Source organism: Corvus kubaryi, unplaced genomic scaffold, assembly GCF_017639235.1.
Source record: "Corvus kubaryi isolate FWS band 111438036 unplaced genomic scaffold, C.kubaryi_AGA036_p1.0 split1-37296, whole genome shotgun sequence".
NCBI lineage: Eukaryota > Metazoa > Chordata > Aves > Passeriformes > Corvidae > Corvus > Corvus kubaryi.
Genome location: NW_024582075.1, coordinates 18256410 through 18272621, shown reverse-complemented (window position 1 = coordinate 18272621; position 16212 = coordinate 18256410).

Here is a 16212-nt window from a genome sequence, read left to right as displayed (position 1 = left end):
TTTTCTGCTCCTGCAGTGTCCTCATGGCACAGGGGGATTTAACAGCCCTATTGATGGGTTAAGCAGCTCTAATTTTCTGCTTCTGTATTATGGTAATACGCTCCTTACTTTTCCATTCTCAGTCACAGCTTTCTCAGTTTGCCTTCCACAGGGGGCGGTCATCTCATTTTACTGTTTTCTTTGCTGGTAAGGAAACATTCACAAACACGTGAATTGGTCTCCTGAGGCTGGATGAAATGTGAAAGAACCTTATGAAGATGTGTAAAGAGAAGTCCTCTGCATGTGCAGCAAACACTTAATAGCCAGGCTGTCTGGTTCCCTTGCAGAGAGTCGCCACATGACTTCTTCCAGGGAAGGACTACCAGCCACCCCACCTATCCTTAGTGTCTGCATTCAGCAGTATTGTTCTCCCATGCCAAGAGCTTGACTGCTCCTTCAATGTTCAGATGCTCCGTGGACCACACAGGCTTGTCCTACCTGGGCTTCTTTGCTTCTAAATCCGGAAGAAACTCAACTTCTCTCTTTTTTCAGGAATAATAATATACATCGCAGAAAACTTCAGTGCTGGTACTGAGGATATGGGAGGCGTTAATTCCTCACTAAACTTAAGAAAAATTACAGGCAGCAAATCTAAAATTTATCAAGAAATCACTATCTTAACAGAGTTTCAGAAAGGCTTTAGAAAACAATTGTTTTAAATTTTTTAAAATTTATTTTTACTACTGTTTTCTGGCATATCAACTTTGAGACAGGTTTTATATCACACAGCAGGATCTGAAAAAAATCAATGCAGAAATGAATGAGGTTATATATATATATTCCTCCCGAGAAACAACCTTCTTTGAAAGACGGAATTTGTATATCACCTCTTCAGGAGAAACGAAACATTCAGTAATACTAGGTAGGCAAATAACTTGTCAAGGTACTTGAAGGAAGATAGTAATCTGGCCACTTTGTTGCTTGAAAGCCTACCTGGAGAGAACTGAGAAACCAGATTTAAGGTAAAAGAAGCAGTTTTAAACCCTCTATTTCCTTCTATTGGCTTATTGTTTACTCATGCATGTGAGACTAACACTTCATTGGGGCTTATAAGTGTAGAAGTCAGTATTCAGACTGTTCAGTCCCGTCTGTAGTCTGATCTTTGTTAAAAAATCTCTCTTCTACTTTTGTTATAACTCAAATGTTAAAAGAGATTTAGTTACATTTTGTTGTAGCTGTTTTGTGCCAGAAAAGCTGGCAAAGCAGGCATTTTTAATGTGTCATTTAATTTGAAACTTTTAAAACCGTACAGTGAACTAACCTACAAAGGCCTCATTCATTTCTTTTCATTAAATTCCATTTCAGCTGAGTTTATCAAACCTCACTTTCCTGGCAGAAGGGATATTCTTCATATTGTATTTGCACAGTAAAATAGAAAAATATAGGTTATGAAAACACACATGTGCTACAGATACATTAAAAGAAACTTATTTCAGGGTCCCTAGTCTAAAAAGAGAAGAGCATAAAAAAATTTAACAACCTCAAGCAAAACAGAAAATAAAAGTGACTATAAATACCTGTATTCCTTTACCTCATATGAATTCTATCTAAATTGCATAGATGTCATACAAAACCACTATTCTGGACTTAGTCAGTCTTCAAACAATGTTCCTATCATTTTATTAATAAAAATATAGCTTAAACAAATCAAGACTGGGTGTTGTTTCGTGGCACTGTAAGGTGTACGCAAACATTTCCTTGAACATCCATTCCCATGGCTCCCAACTGCACTGAGAGGGGGGATAGTTTTCATTTTTCCACCTGAACATTCTCCACCACAAAGAATTCTAATTAGTAATGGAAAAAATTGGGCATTTAAGTCAAAAGCAGACTCAGACTTAATCCTGAAATTCAAATGGAAAAAGCCTTCCTTTTAAGTTTGTAAAAATTTGGTGACATGTTTTTTATAGCCTTCTCTATAGCCTGGTTGTTTTGGGCATTTTTAAATTTTATACTGAATAGCGGTAATACCACAAAAAGTGTTCTGGTTCACTTCTGTTCAGCCTGATATAAAATAATATTACTGATTAAACTTTTACTGTTATCTCTTTGTAAAAGGCAACCAATTAAGTCTACTTCCAAACATGAGGTGCCAGAACTTAGGGGACATTCACCTTTGTCAATTGTCAACAGACTGACCTGTCAACAGACCTTGTTGCCTCTGCTGGTTTCAAGAACACCAAGAAGATAATAGGTCTGAATAGACTCTTCTTTCACGTATTAGACAGAAGAAATCTAGAAAGGAAAAACCTATAATAAGATTTAAAACTGTAGATTTATTTATATTTTCACGTCTCTAGAAACAAATTAGATTTCGTCAGGTTGCCAGTTAACAATGCTGAAAAAGAAGCAAAATCAGCATCAGCTAGTGCCTGCATTGCCGTTTAAATTCTTTACCAGGCATAAGCTGTGGTGTGGAGACACATATCTGTATACCCACACAAACACACGAACTTTTGGGAATAATTGGTTATTAAATAAGTGAAAGGCTATCTGGTTTCAAACATTCTTCCACAAAGGACAGATGAAATTTTAAACACACACAGCACAAATATTTTCTTACCAGGAAATGGAGTCCAATGATAATCAATGAAAGAAATGTTTTTCCTGTAAATAGAATACTTTTCATGTTGAGAAAAAACTCACATGCTTACCCTTTTTCCTCCTTCCTTTATTTATCTTTACTCTGGTTGTTCTTACTGCTTCTTAAAGAAATGTATGTTCAAATGACATTTAAATCAGCGGTCCCTTCAGAGATGAATTTGTGACATCTTTTATTTCAGTGGCAAGATAATATGGAACCAAGACACAGCTGCAAATTCATTGCAACAATAAGCCTGTCAAAAACCTCAGCTTAAACTAAGGCTGAATAATCTTGGTCAGAGGAAGAAGGAGAACAGAGGGGAGGCCTCTACGTAGAAACCCAGGATCTGTGGCTCAAACATATTTTGGAAAAGAAGCTGAGTGGCAAGAAAGAAATAACAGATTTGAATAGCAGTGAAAACTTCCATGTATCCTGAGAGCTGTGAGTCACTGAAAACACAGCTCTCAATAATGTTTAATTTTAATAATTTTCTATTGCTGTAAATGTTCTGTACTTAGATAGGAAGAGAGCACATGGAGTTTCCCCCCCCCCCTTTCACTTAAATAGGTCATTGTCTACAAACCTGGCTGGGACTATTCTTACTCAAGGATGCAGGTGGCACCATCTGTCCTTAGGAGGTCTGTGCCAGACAATTCTGGCTTCACTTTGTATGTGAATTTTCTTCCTGCATAAAATTTCAATATGCAGACCCTGTGAAAATAACTCTGCCCAAAAAAGTCACAAATGCACATAGTATACAAAATAACAAAGGCTTCAAGGATTAATTTTATTAAATAAAAAAATGCAAATTTATTTTTGATGTTTTCCCTTGCAGTATCTCAATCAGAGTTTAAAATTATGTCCCAAGGTGGTATGGGGACTCTTTAAGTGGGGTTTTGTTTTCCTGAAGAATACAAACATTGTCTACCTAGTATCTCTTTCTAGGTAGCCTGAGAACAAAACCTCTCCTGTGGCAGGGACTGATGAGACACAACGCAGAATTCACCTTCTGTACCTGCACTGGCAGCTCTCCGGACTAGTCTCCTACTTGTTCCAGACATCCAGAACAGTGCCGTTCCAGACCAGGAGTCTCTAAAAATGAATCAACTTTGTTTGGGTGCTGAACATGATGAACGTACTGTTCTTCACAATGCCCATCTGGCCACTGCCTTGGAGAGGCAGGACCCAAATGGCCTCTGAGGCCCTGTTTCCAGGCTCCTTTTCCACTAGATGTAGATCCTGAGCTGATCATCCCCACAGGAGCTGTGCCTCCACACTGGCTCAGGGGCATGGAATGGAGGGTTCACAGGACTGCTTTTTTCACAAGAAAGCAGCAGAAGACTTTGTTGTGTTAAAATTTTTGTCTTAAAATCAGTCCACTGAGCTGTAGATGTCCAGTAGCGAGCTCCCTATTTGTCAGAATATCCATTTTTCAGGGGAAACTTTGCAACAGGGCACCAGATTGGTAAAAGGATTTACTATTAAAACTATTTGTCAATAGAGTGTGTCTGGTCTCAGTTATATCCTGCAACTAAGTCCACTGAACTTAGTCATGGGGAAACACAACAGAGCTCCGCTGGGATTAAACTCTCAGTTACATGCATGCAACCCCAGTGGATCCAGTGGAGATGCAAAAACATACATGATGGCAAAACTTGGCTTGTTGCTATGTATCAAAATGCAGGTGGCACCATATGCAATGGGTTTCCAGTCACTTGGCAGATGTTCACAGCTGTGGGAGAGCAGAGAAAAACTCACATAGTTAATTCACATTTGGGCAGCAGTCAGTTTGAGAAAAAACTACATACGTTTTGTTTTTTTCAGTTTGCTGATGTTATTTGTCGCTTTGAATTTTGCTGTTATTTTTGGACAGAAAAAAAGCAGAAACCCCCCCAGAAAATCAAGCCTACATGATGCATGTGGTTATTGATTCCAGGACAAAAATGAAGGAACAGGCACCCAGATTTTATATAGTATATACAAACACCTTCAGCTTACGGGTTGGCCAAATGTTACTTATGGTCTGTTTTTCCACTCAACACCACTGTTTTTGTTCTTTAATCTTATCTATTTATCTGTGAAGGTTTGAAAGTTTGTACTCAGCAGGTATTTTGGAACATCAGAAATACATACTGTTGTTTCATAGGGAACCTAAAGAACTTTGTTGTGATAAAGGACATGGGAGAGAGGAGAGCTTAAATGTAAACAGTGACGGTTTTATCCTTTGAAAAATCCAAGGGAAGCTGTGTTTGTTGACAGCAAAGTTTATTACTCTGAATAGCATGAGTGATTTTCTGATCTCCTCTGATCTACGCAGCTCCTTTTCTTTTTCCCTCTCTTGCTCTGTCTTTTCACACCAGGCCTGTGTTCAGGCAGATACAGATAATAAAATTATCACCATCTCTGAAACACAGTCCCCTTTGAAGTGTTGCTTTTCCAACTATATCGACACCGTTTGACATCACAGATTTGAGTGAATTTTTGGGCAGATCTTGATCGTTCTGATTGACCTACAGACCCTTCCCAGTCACACAGATTATGTTACAGCATTCGAAGAGAGGAACGAAAAGCATAGCCAGCCCTCTGCTGAGGAGCTTCCCGAAAGCCAGACCCGAGGACCTCGAGCAGGGGCTCTCAAGCCGATGCCCACAAGCACCACCGAGGCTCAGAGGCAAATTTGGTTTCTCTCTGGCGAACAGTGAAGGCTCACTGCCACCTGTGGGCAGCGAACAGCATCCGCAGCAGCGCGCTCCCGTGAACAGCCGGAGCCGGGACAAGGTCCCCAGCTGCGAGGACTCTGCTGGTTAGAGAACCTCTGCGGCTAAGGGATCTGCAAAGACACCCATCTGCGAATGCCAGCGGCCAGCGCTGCCTGGTTCCAGCTCGTCGTCTTCAGACCGAGCCACTGGGAGCTGCTCTCTGGCTCCAGCGGGCTTGTCTCCTGGGCGCTGGGTTATGCCAAGGATGGACAACAGCTCTGGTCCATGGTCTCTGTTGGTGTGTGAAGCCTCTGTGATGGCTCTGCTCAATTTCAGTCCTCTAGCACCCCATAAAGGATCACCACAGGTGTCTTTCTTACAGTCTGGATGCTGTTGTCTCCAGACTTAAAAAAACTTGGTGATATGGGAGACTTCATATTCTCTGTTAGAGTGAAATTGCTGATGTTTGAAATATTATTAGTGGTGAACAGGACAAACAAATAGAGACAATAGTTCTAGTCTCAAAAACCTGTTTTTCTTAAGAAATGTGGGCTAAAACTTGTTTACACTTTAAAGATATCTTAAAAATCAGTTCTCTGGATTCAGTCCAGAACTTGATTGATAGACAACAAATGTTTCTTCAAATTATCTTTCTGGAATGGCAACTCTAATGATCTAATTTCAAATGGTGTTTTGTAGGGAAAAATAATTTTACAAAATTTTCATTGAATTGCTGAATATCTCAAGTTAGAAGGGACACATAAGGGTCATTGAGTTCAATGTCATGCTCCTTGCAGGACTACCTGAAACTAAATCACAGGACTGAATGTTCTAAGGAAGCAAGTCTCTTGAATTAAAAATAATCGTCATGACCCTAACTAACTTCTTACATAGAATGCCACCAGGAAAAACCAAACAAAATTAAAAGGAAAGCATTAAAGTAAGGAATAACCTATATTTAAAAAATTGATAAGTTTTTGCAGCCTAAGAACTAAGTAAACAACAGCAAGCATATATACCTGAGTTTAGATTGTTTCTGTGTGTGTTATTCTATAATTATATCCTGTGAGAATTTAAATATCTACGCATGCACATTTGCATATAGTTGTCTTTAAGCTGTGAGGGCTAGCACCATACTTCACGCATTCATTTGCATTCAGGAACTCACCTGTAAATTTCTCTGCCCCTGAGCAGGTGAAGACAGAGCAGAGGATCTAAGCAGAATCCAGCCGCACACACACAGGCTTGCTGAAGTCTGTATGTACACAACAGAGTGTAATTCTCCCCACTGTGCCTCCACCAAATGAGAATTTGCCTAGAACGAGACTATTTACCCTTAAAATAGTCATTAGTAGCTCACTGCATTTGGGGTTTAACCACTTTCCCTTCCCAGAATCCCATCTCATACTGCCGCTCAGCTGCCTACCCGGGGCATTGGGGTAGGGAAAAATGCCTTTAGGAAGCCTGGGGGTGAGGTGTGCTGTGCAGAGGGGCACGTTTTGCAACACTGATCAGTTAAGGGATTAGGCACTGACTGCAGTGGAGTTCTGCCAGACTTCTTGGCTCTGAGTGAGTTCCAAACACTGCAATAGGTATGTGATCTTATCTTCTTAATAGTGTGTAAAAACTTAGCACAATTTGGACACAGTATAAATATTGTTGACCGTGTTCTTTAACAAAATTATTCATAGCAACTTAGTTCCAGCTGTACAATTCCTGCTGTGCCTCTTTCTTAATAATACATCCATAATAAATATTTACAGTGCAGTACCTGTTTCCCCAAAGGGTACAATGATTTGTTTATGAATTCTTCTTTCAAAAACTTAGCATTTTTTTGGTATTTCCAACTTATAATAGTTTATTATGGTTAGGGAAATATCTGGGATGGCTGTACATGAAAGGATTCAGGACATCTGTTAATCCCAGAATATTTAATTGAGTATTACTATATAAACATAACAACTTACCAAGTATTTACATGTTGAGTAATAAGGAAATATGAAATTTCATTTTGTATGTATCCTTGTGAATACTAATATTTTCGTCAGTTTTCATGAAACTGAGCCAGAGTAAAATGCATTTCAGCTTTTCCAAGAGCAAATACAGGATCAGCCATAAAAATAGCAGATTCTTCTAACCCAGAGGAAAGCACATGTATATGCTTGCGTGTCTTATGCATGTTTGCTTAAATGAAATTAGGTAAGTTTGTGAAATAAGACCTATCAAGGGTTATCTAATGTGAATATGCTGGCTCTGAAGCTTGTGAATTGCAGATATCTGGAAGCTGGAAGATCATGCTGGATGTTATCACTGTATGTTGACGTCTTTTCCTTTTGGTCTTCCCTAGGCCTCCAGTGCTGATCTCCATGACACAGGAAACATGGCTAAATTGACTTTTTTCCTACCATACTACAAATATTCTTATATTAAGCTTGTAGGATAGAACATGATGTGACCTGAGAGAAATTTATTCTTTTTATGGGGCAACAGTTTCCTCTGGCTTTGTATCTCTTCCACTTTCTAGGCTGGGAAGGGGCCTGGGCAGCTGTTGCACTGTGGTCAGGCACACAGTCTGGAAGCAGGAAAAAGCCTGTAGAGTGAACCCTCACAAGTGGAGCAGGTGGACCACAGTATTGTATTGTTCTGCTCGTGCAGTCATGGCCTGAGCCTACCCAATCTTACAGCTGTTTCTTTGTTGGTGTAATTGTTATATACATCTTTCAGCAACCAATGGGGAGAAACACCAGTAGGAAAGCAAACTGAATCCCTTTTTCTGGTCCAAATGCAGCCTCCATTTGTTATCTGCTGCCTAGAGACCCAGCTGCCTGCTTTTCCTTGCAGCTTGAAAGTCTCTTTTCTTTTATCAGAATGATAATTAATAAGACATCTTAAGTACTGGGCTCTGCATTTGAAGATTGCTGCATAGTCCTCCCCAGTACATGGGCAACTATTTCTGTTCTGCCTTCTTGGGCTCTTGCACACTTCTAAATACTGAATTATGCGAAGCAAAGGTGTGTCACACTGCTTATACTAAAGAAAGATCACAGTGAGGGAAGGAAAGAAGAGGGGTCCTACAATGGACTTTTGAAGATAAATTTCCTCTGTCCTGTTGTCAGTGCCCAAACAAATACAGAAGTTGTACAGTTGCATTTCATGTCAATTCCATTGCATACCAATTTCCATTTCTCCTCCTCCTTGAATATTTTGCAAACACATATCTGCATATATGCATTTTTCTTTCCTCTGCTACGGATGTGTATTTGGCCTGGGAAGAACAACAAACAAAACTGTATGGTTCCTAAGAGCCACTTTCTCCTCATGCACCTGTAAACAGGGACAACACTACTCCATTTTTAGGATGCAAGGTCCTTACACCACTTCTGCTGGAAGTCAAGGGGTATTCCACCATATTATCACCATAATTTCATTTAACTTTAGACTTCAGGGCTTTTAGAAATACACCACTGTGTAGGTATGGAATAGCTCTGCTTGTACTCCTGATAGTTCTGTTTCCTTAATTTTCTTAATTTTTGAGAAACTGTGCTTTGAAATGGCCAGACTCACTCCTTGTCCTCCTGAAAAGCAACACAGAAAATACGTTCAGGGCCTGGGATCAAAGTTTAATAACCATTGAATACCGAAGATCATAGACCAAAGGTTATGTGCCAAAGATCCTGGATGCGGGTTTATGTTTTCTCCAGCCGTGAAAGTATAAAGCAGATAATGAGAGATATAAAGAAGAGAGCTAGAAGAAGTCTTTTATCTCCCTTGCGTGTTAGCTTTTGTGATTAAATCAATCAAAAGGACTACCTTATCTAGTGCCTATCTATCTACAAAGGAAGAGTGGCCCTGAGACTAAGACACCTGCTGAGGAGCTCCTTTGCTTGCTTCACTTTGCAGTAGATATGGTAACATGGCACGACATGTTGAAGGTGGACAGCACAGACGATGGGGAAAACATCTCACTACAAGCAGCTTCCACAGGCAAAATCATCTTTAATGGATGGCCTGTGGACATGCTTCCTTTAACAGGTTGACATAGTCAGCTCATAATACATTTCAAAATAAATTAATTTTTCTCCCAGATGTTGTCAGCCACAGGTTCCCAGCCTTGGTTTGATTTGGTGAGGTTGCATATACTCTTTCTACTCATGTTGCTCCTCAACAGGAAGGAAAAAGATCTCAAAATTCTCATGGCCAGAAACATGTCTACTGTAATGCTGCTGACTACTACCGAATTGGCTCAGGAAAATATTCTGTCCATGGCAATTATTTACATTGCAGATACAAAACAGCCTCAGATGCCATCCCTGAGTTATCTGTAAGTCCAAACATCTTTTGCTCTTAGTCAGCCCTCCTGTCACCAGTCTAAGATGGGCTCCTCTCTTCTTTAGGTGTCTATTTTTCCACCAGGAAAATGTAATGTAACATAGCAAACGTCAGAAAAAAAGTCACATAAATACATGTGGATGCCCTTACACTTGACATTCAACATGATTTCTGCATTTTTGATTTTTCTTACTCTTTCTTTTGCTGAACTTACATCTTCACTTTCTATTTTGCCTCTTTCTTTGTCAATAGCTGGTTGCACTTCTGCATACAAAAAATAATATAATTTACCAATGATGAAATTCAAATGATCAGGTTGAACAACTACAAAACAACATAAGTGAAAAAACCCCAACTAATCCACAGAAAAAAATCATCTTCACTAACTTGCATTTGGAACTTATTGCATCTCTGACTTGTACTAGTAGTTTCCTTTCAAAATCTAGTTTCTGTTGCTCACCAGTGCTGTCCCATCCTCACAACCACTCCCTGGTGTCCTGCTGCCCATGTTGCACCATGGATCTGATGTCTTTCAAATCCTCTAGCTCTGTCTCCCCTGTATTGTTGCTTTGCTATAGGTAGAGGCCTATTCTGGTACTCATTTTTGCTACATACTGGCCTCAGGGACTAATTCTTTCCTGCATTTCAGTGAGAGCGACTCACATGCTAGATACTCTGGTGCCAAGCTGTGCGGGAATATCATTCACTTCTGCCACAGTTTGAGCCTTTCACTCTAGGGTCAGATTTAGTGTAGAAGTGTCTCTACTTCTATCTTTTTGTTTTTCCTTAAAAATAAAATGTATTTTATAACATGTCAAGCATTTCCATCTGGGTTCACATTCACTGCATGAGTGATTTCTTTCAGTCATCTTTTACTTTGTTTATTTCCAATTTTATTTTTTAAAACTTAGGCATGAGTGTGTGCGGTGAAGGAAAGGCAGTGCTGAACATGTGCATGGTGGATTTTTGCAGTGTTTATTCTGGCCATGAGAATGCAGAGATGAACCTGGCCAAGATTTGTCAGACATAATGGGTAGCTTCATTTTGATGGTTTGTTGGTATTTTTTCAGGAGCTGGAGCAAATTGTGAGGAACCTAATCTGAAGAACACTGAGGAGGAACTTTATTTTTGGAAAGTAACAAGCAATTTTTCCTTTGGAAACAGATGTATTGACTGGGCAGACACCCAACTTTCCCATTCCTGCTACTGCTGTCCAGAGGTATATGGGCAAAGATAGGCAAGCAGCAAGAGGGCAGAAGGTCACTGAAGGAGTACCTGCTTTTCTCATCCTCCAGGTCCCCTGTGCCCACACAGACTGGCCCAGCATCCAGAAATACTTGTATCATCAGAGACAATAAAGTTGTTCTTCCTGGAAATGCTAGGGTTGGAGGCCTCCACTTACAGGAATAGCCTGCTATGTCAGAACAAGGGAAATAAAAACATCTGGAAGGACAGACAGATAGCTTGATTCTGAGACATGGGCTGCAGCAGTGAGATGACAAGATATTACAATTTCCCATTAAAGATGACAGACTGGACGTGATGGGATGAGGAGTATACCTCCATCATGCCAAGGATGTGAGTTCCTTGAAAACTTCCCCTTGCTTTCATTTAAGCATGCTGTAATTGTGGATGTTTTCTGTCATGGCTTGTGTTTGCTGCCTTTACCTGGAGAAGACCAATTCTTTGTTGGAATTACTCCTACTGGCAAGTGGAGTACAGCTCAGAGCACTCATCCGTACCCCATAATTAGCTCTGCTTTTTTTCTTGTGATACATGAGGCTTTTTTTTCCTATTTCTAGCTTTTGCGGGGGAGTTCCGTGTGAATTTCCACTCCTCTGTCTTTAAGTACTTTGTTGAGGACTGGGCCCTAAAAGATGTCTAAAATATTTTGCTGTAGAAAGATGCGTACAGAAAGAGCTTGCATGGATTGGGCTACAGTCCACGGAAGGGAAGCTTAACAGTCAGCTTATACTGTCAATTTCCCTTTGGCCTGGGTATTGCCAATGTTATCCTGAGAGTTCCTGTGGTTCCAAGCAAACCTACTGCCCATCCATCAGCAGAATACTGGCCTTTTAATTTAGCCATGGTGATATATGTGAAACTGAGCCTAACAAAAAAACACAAGGAAAAATGCAGTTCCCCACTTCCAATCTCCTCCCCAGCCCCCCGACCTCCCTCCTTCACTCTGCAGTGGAAAGTGAAAACAGAACTTTAGCTCTGTTTTCTTTCTCCTTGTAATCCGCTGTCAAGAGGCTGTCTGTCACTCTTTCCACCTCAATGAAAACATCATCAGCTTTTTCATTTTAAGTGTTGACTTGAGAGACAAACCAGCCCTCATTTGTACCTAAATGTTCATCTAGAAAGTGTTTTAAGATTTCAGGTTACACTCAGCAAGCCAATGCCCAGTGGGTCTAAGGGTTTAGATGGAGCTGGCCTCTCAGCTTGGAATTTATTGATTTGATACAGTTTCTTTTCTTACTTCTGAAACACAAGGCAGGCCATGGGGAGGGGGGGAAGACCTCAATTAATAGAAGCATGAAATAAAACACATATGTAAGGGGAGGTAAACAATAGGCCAAGAACCGAAAATATGCAGGAATCACGTTTGAAAAAAAAAAGAAAAAAAAGAAAAAAAAGAAAAGCAGCCTCATATTGTTGGAAAAGAAGTATTCAAAAAATTAACTAACTCAAGCTTTTCATTCCGTAATTGTTACAGTACCGAGCAGGACTGTGTGCACCAATCCCTCTCAGAAGGTCACATGCTACAGCTGTGGGTCAGTCAGCATTGTCTACAGGTCTTCCTGTTAAGCTTTACTACCCTGCACTGGAGTTTACTCCAGAAGGAGGATTAACAGATTACAAATTTAAGTTGAAGAGAAGATCAATGGATCTAGTTAAACTGGTTTACCACAGGCTACGTACAGGTCCTTATTTACCAGCTCTTATCATTTGGTGGTGTCTGACACACCACAGGTAGGAGAAGCGGAGGTGTTTGTGATGAAACGGTGTGGGTAGCTGCTGGTTAGTGCAGGCCATTTTACACTGCCTGTGCTCATGATAATCCTTCATTTCTTTCTCAAATATCCATGACTTTACTCCTACAACACACACAGCAGGAACCAATTTCTTTCTGTACTTAGAGACTTGGTGGCTAGTAATAGAGGAGCCCAGAGATGTTGTACATGTTGGCATGCTGGAAAGGGTACCAGGGTGCAGCCTTCACAAGCCCTTAAGACCAGGCAAGACAGCAGATAATTTGATTTAAACCCCAGACTGAGCATATCCCCATAGGTTGATTATGGTGATAATGATTAATGATGAAACAGCTCACACCCCCAAGAACAGGACCAGGCAGAAGAGGGGCAAAACATGTTATTTAGAAGTCAGACCCTATAGATACTTTCTATGCTGCTGTGTCACATCACCTGTAACTTTACTGACTTATTCTGGATTCGCACCAGAGTAAGCAATTTGTATGCAGTAGACCCTTCCATGGTCTAATGCAGTGGCAAATAAATGACACTAAGCACTCAACAATGCTTCTAAAAAACTAGAAATTTAAAAAGTGATAGAAAAACAGAGGACCGGAGGATAAAGCTGAATGCTGAACAATTTAAAAAGCTGGAGTAATTATTGTCTACTATAAGCTATAAAAGCTGACTAATTTATAAACTGACTACTCATAAGCTGTAAAAAGTTCAAGTGTTTAAGTAAGAATTGTTGAATTGGAGCAGCACTTCTGAAAAAGACTGAGATTAAATGGAATAATTTGGTACAAAGGCAGCTTTGCTACCACATTATTTACTAGTTTCATTAGTGTAAGATCCCTGGGTGGCTTGAATAATTTGAGGCTTAGGTTTTGTATTTTTATACGTACTTGATTTTTGCTCTGTATCAATTTTTAAGGAGAATGATATAACAAACTCACTTTAGTAGTTATGTGGAAAAAGACTGAATAGAGCCTAATCCACAGCCAGAGGGGAAGTTACCCTTTCTTAGAGTAAGGGAAGAGGGGCTTAAAAATATGTAGTTTCCACTACATGAATTCTTCTGTAGCAACAAAATGAAGCTTTTTAAAGCAAAGAGTAATGCTTCCCCTCATCTTACATGTAGCAGTGAAATGATAGGCTTGATTCACCGCTGCTTTTTTCCCCACAAATGAAGCCTCTTGGAAAGTAAATTCACATTTTTTACTAAGGGTGAAGTTATAAATGAGTTTAACACATGATTGATATTTTAATCTATGGTTAATCTACTTCTCCAGATCCTTAAAGAGTCCAACAACTCCATAGATAGTTTATAACCATCTAAAATACATTAATCTCTGTAATATGGCTGTAACATCTGTTAATCATTTGTTACCCACTTGTACAGCATTTATAAATGCAACCTTTACATAAAGTTTGAATGAAATATTTTGTGTTTGTACAACACGTTCCTTTCAAGGAATGCAAAGCACTTTGAAAGCATCATTTATTTGAGTCTTATTACTGCCACATGTCATAGGTAAGTTTTATCCTCATTTTACCAACAGCCAGGCTAAGAAATAGCTTTACATCCATATTGGAAAAAGAAAGTGGCACTTATGAGCTACATCAAATCAACAGACTCCTGTATCCCACAGACTTCCTGTATGAATTCCTGCCTGTGACTAGTACCACACAGTGTCCACATTATGCTTCTAAAGCCTCATGCCTAGTCATGAGACCTAGGCTATTGCAATTCCTTCCTGAAGTGAATATGAATAGGTACAAGTCTTCCAAGGATTGGTCAGCAATCTCTCAGGAAGATTTTCCTGAAACCCAGGTGTGCAGAGACTTGTGTCTCCTGTTGGTAGTGCTTGCAGTCTGCAGGCAGAGGGGAAACTGGTTTTGCCCATGGTCATCCTTCAAAGTATGAACAAGCTCCCAAGTTTGGTTTAAAGCCTTATCTCAGCAGGGACTTGTATGTTCAAGCATGGATGTTTGCTCATGTGGTGGATGGTGGGTGTCCTTGGGCCTTGGAGTAGACTTAGACACAGGGTTTTTTCTGCGATACCCCATGTCCTGGAGCTTTCGTGAAACAGTGGAGGAAGGTGTGGTATGACCAAAAAGAGGTGTCTAGATTTCCTGTTCCATTTCAATCACAAGCCAGTCCTCTGTCCCTGAACAGACATTGGGTCATACAAATAGGGTTATACCATGAGTTCTGCACCTCTGTCTCTTCAGAGCCAAAGCCTGTTTCTGGGCTGAGAAAAGCAGTGCTGTCTTTGCAAGTTGTCCTTGCTATTGGCATTACCAAGGACCTCCTCTTTGCAAACAACCATTTGGTGAATCTGTTCCATCCATCACCCTTCACCTTCCTCCTGCTGGACACCATGCCTTTCTATACTACTTATTCACCCTACAATCTTAGATAGCCATCAAAAACCTCTATGTATGGACATTTTCTGTTTGCTCCTGAGAAAGGATGGTCAGCAAGCTGATGGCAGAAAATATGTTAAAGATCAAAGTAAAACACAAAACCAGAGCTATTCAGGAGTCAAGGAATTAAAAGATGAGTGATTATACTTATTGTCAAGCTCTGCTTAACTCAGTTTCAGTTCCCTGCAAGTATTCATGTGTCTGCTTTCTGACTTGTGACAGGATATTTTACAGACTGTCTTATACATAAGCCTCCTATTTTTCTGAGACCAGGACGTTTTTTCTTACCATTTTCTGCCTAAAAAAATAATAACCAATGCTTTTTTTGGATCTCTTTTTAATATGTAGAATGAGTTGAGAGGCTATACCAGAATAAATTTAGAGAGAGTGAATTTGATAAATACACCTGGTCTGAAAGGCTCCCCCAGCCATGGAAACAGTTACAGCAATGTGAGGACTACTCCAAAGTATCACGAGTACCTTGTGGTCGTTACTCTACCTTGGTGACCCCTTAATGAGGCAGGATTTGCAATTTGTGGAGTTGGAAGGAAAAGCTGTTCAAGCAAGAGGTTCAGGGAAACACAGCCTCCCTCTGTGAGATCCTTTACCACAGCCTCAAGGGAAATAGCCTTGTAGGTACCTGTTAGTGTTTGGACAGTCCTGCAGCAGCCCTGCTCTTTGCTCCCAGCCTGTAGTGGCTGCTCCTCGGGAAGGCTTAGCTCCGGAGAGTGAAAAAATACTGAACTCACAAATCACGGCCCTGGGCACTTATCAGCAGCCCAGTGTTGCTCCCTGATCCAAGTCCAGTGGTAGTGTGACCAGCGGCACAAATTTCGCTCACTGAAACAAACTTTTGGTGTACTTGTCTTGCAGACTGCTGTGTGTTACAGGCAAATCTGGGTAAGCTGCAACCAAATATGATTGGGGTTCTGAAAACAGCCTAGCTGGGACAACACAGTACTTAGTAACACTCTGAATCAGAAGCTAACTCATGTTGTTTTTTCTCAGCTTTAAGCCCTTTCACCATTTTTTCTTATGGGTTAGAGAAAGCCTTTGAATGGCTTCCCTAATCCTCTGGTACCTGATAATATCATTCTGCTCCTGCCTCATACATTGACAGCCCCTCAGACTGGGATGCACCTTACCCATGACTACT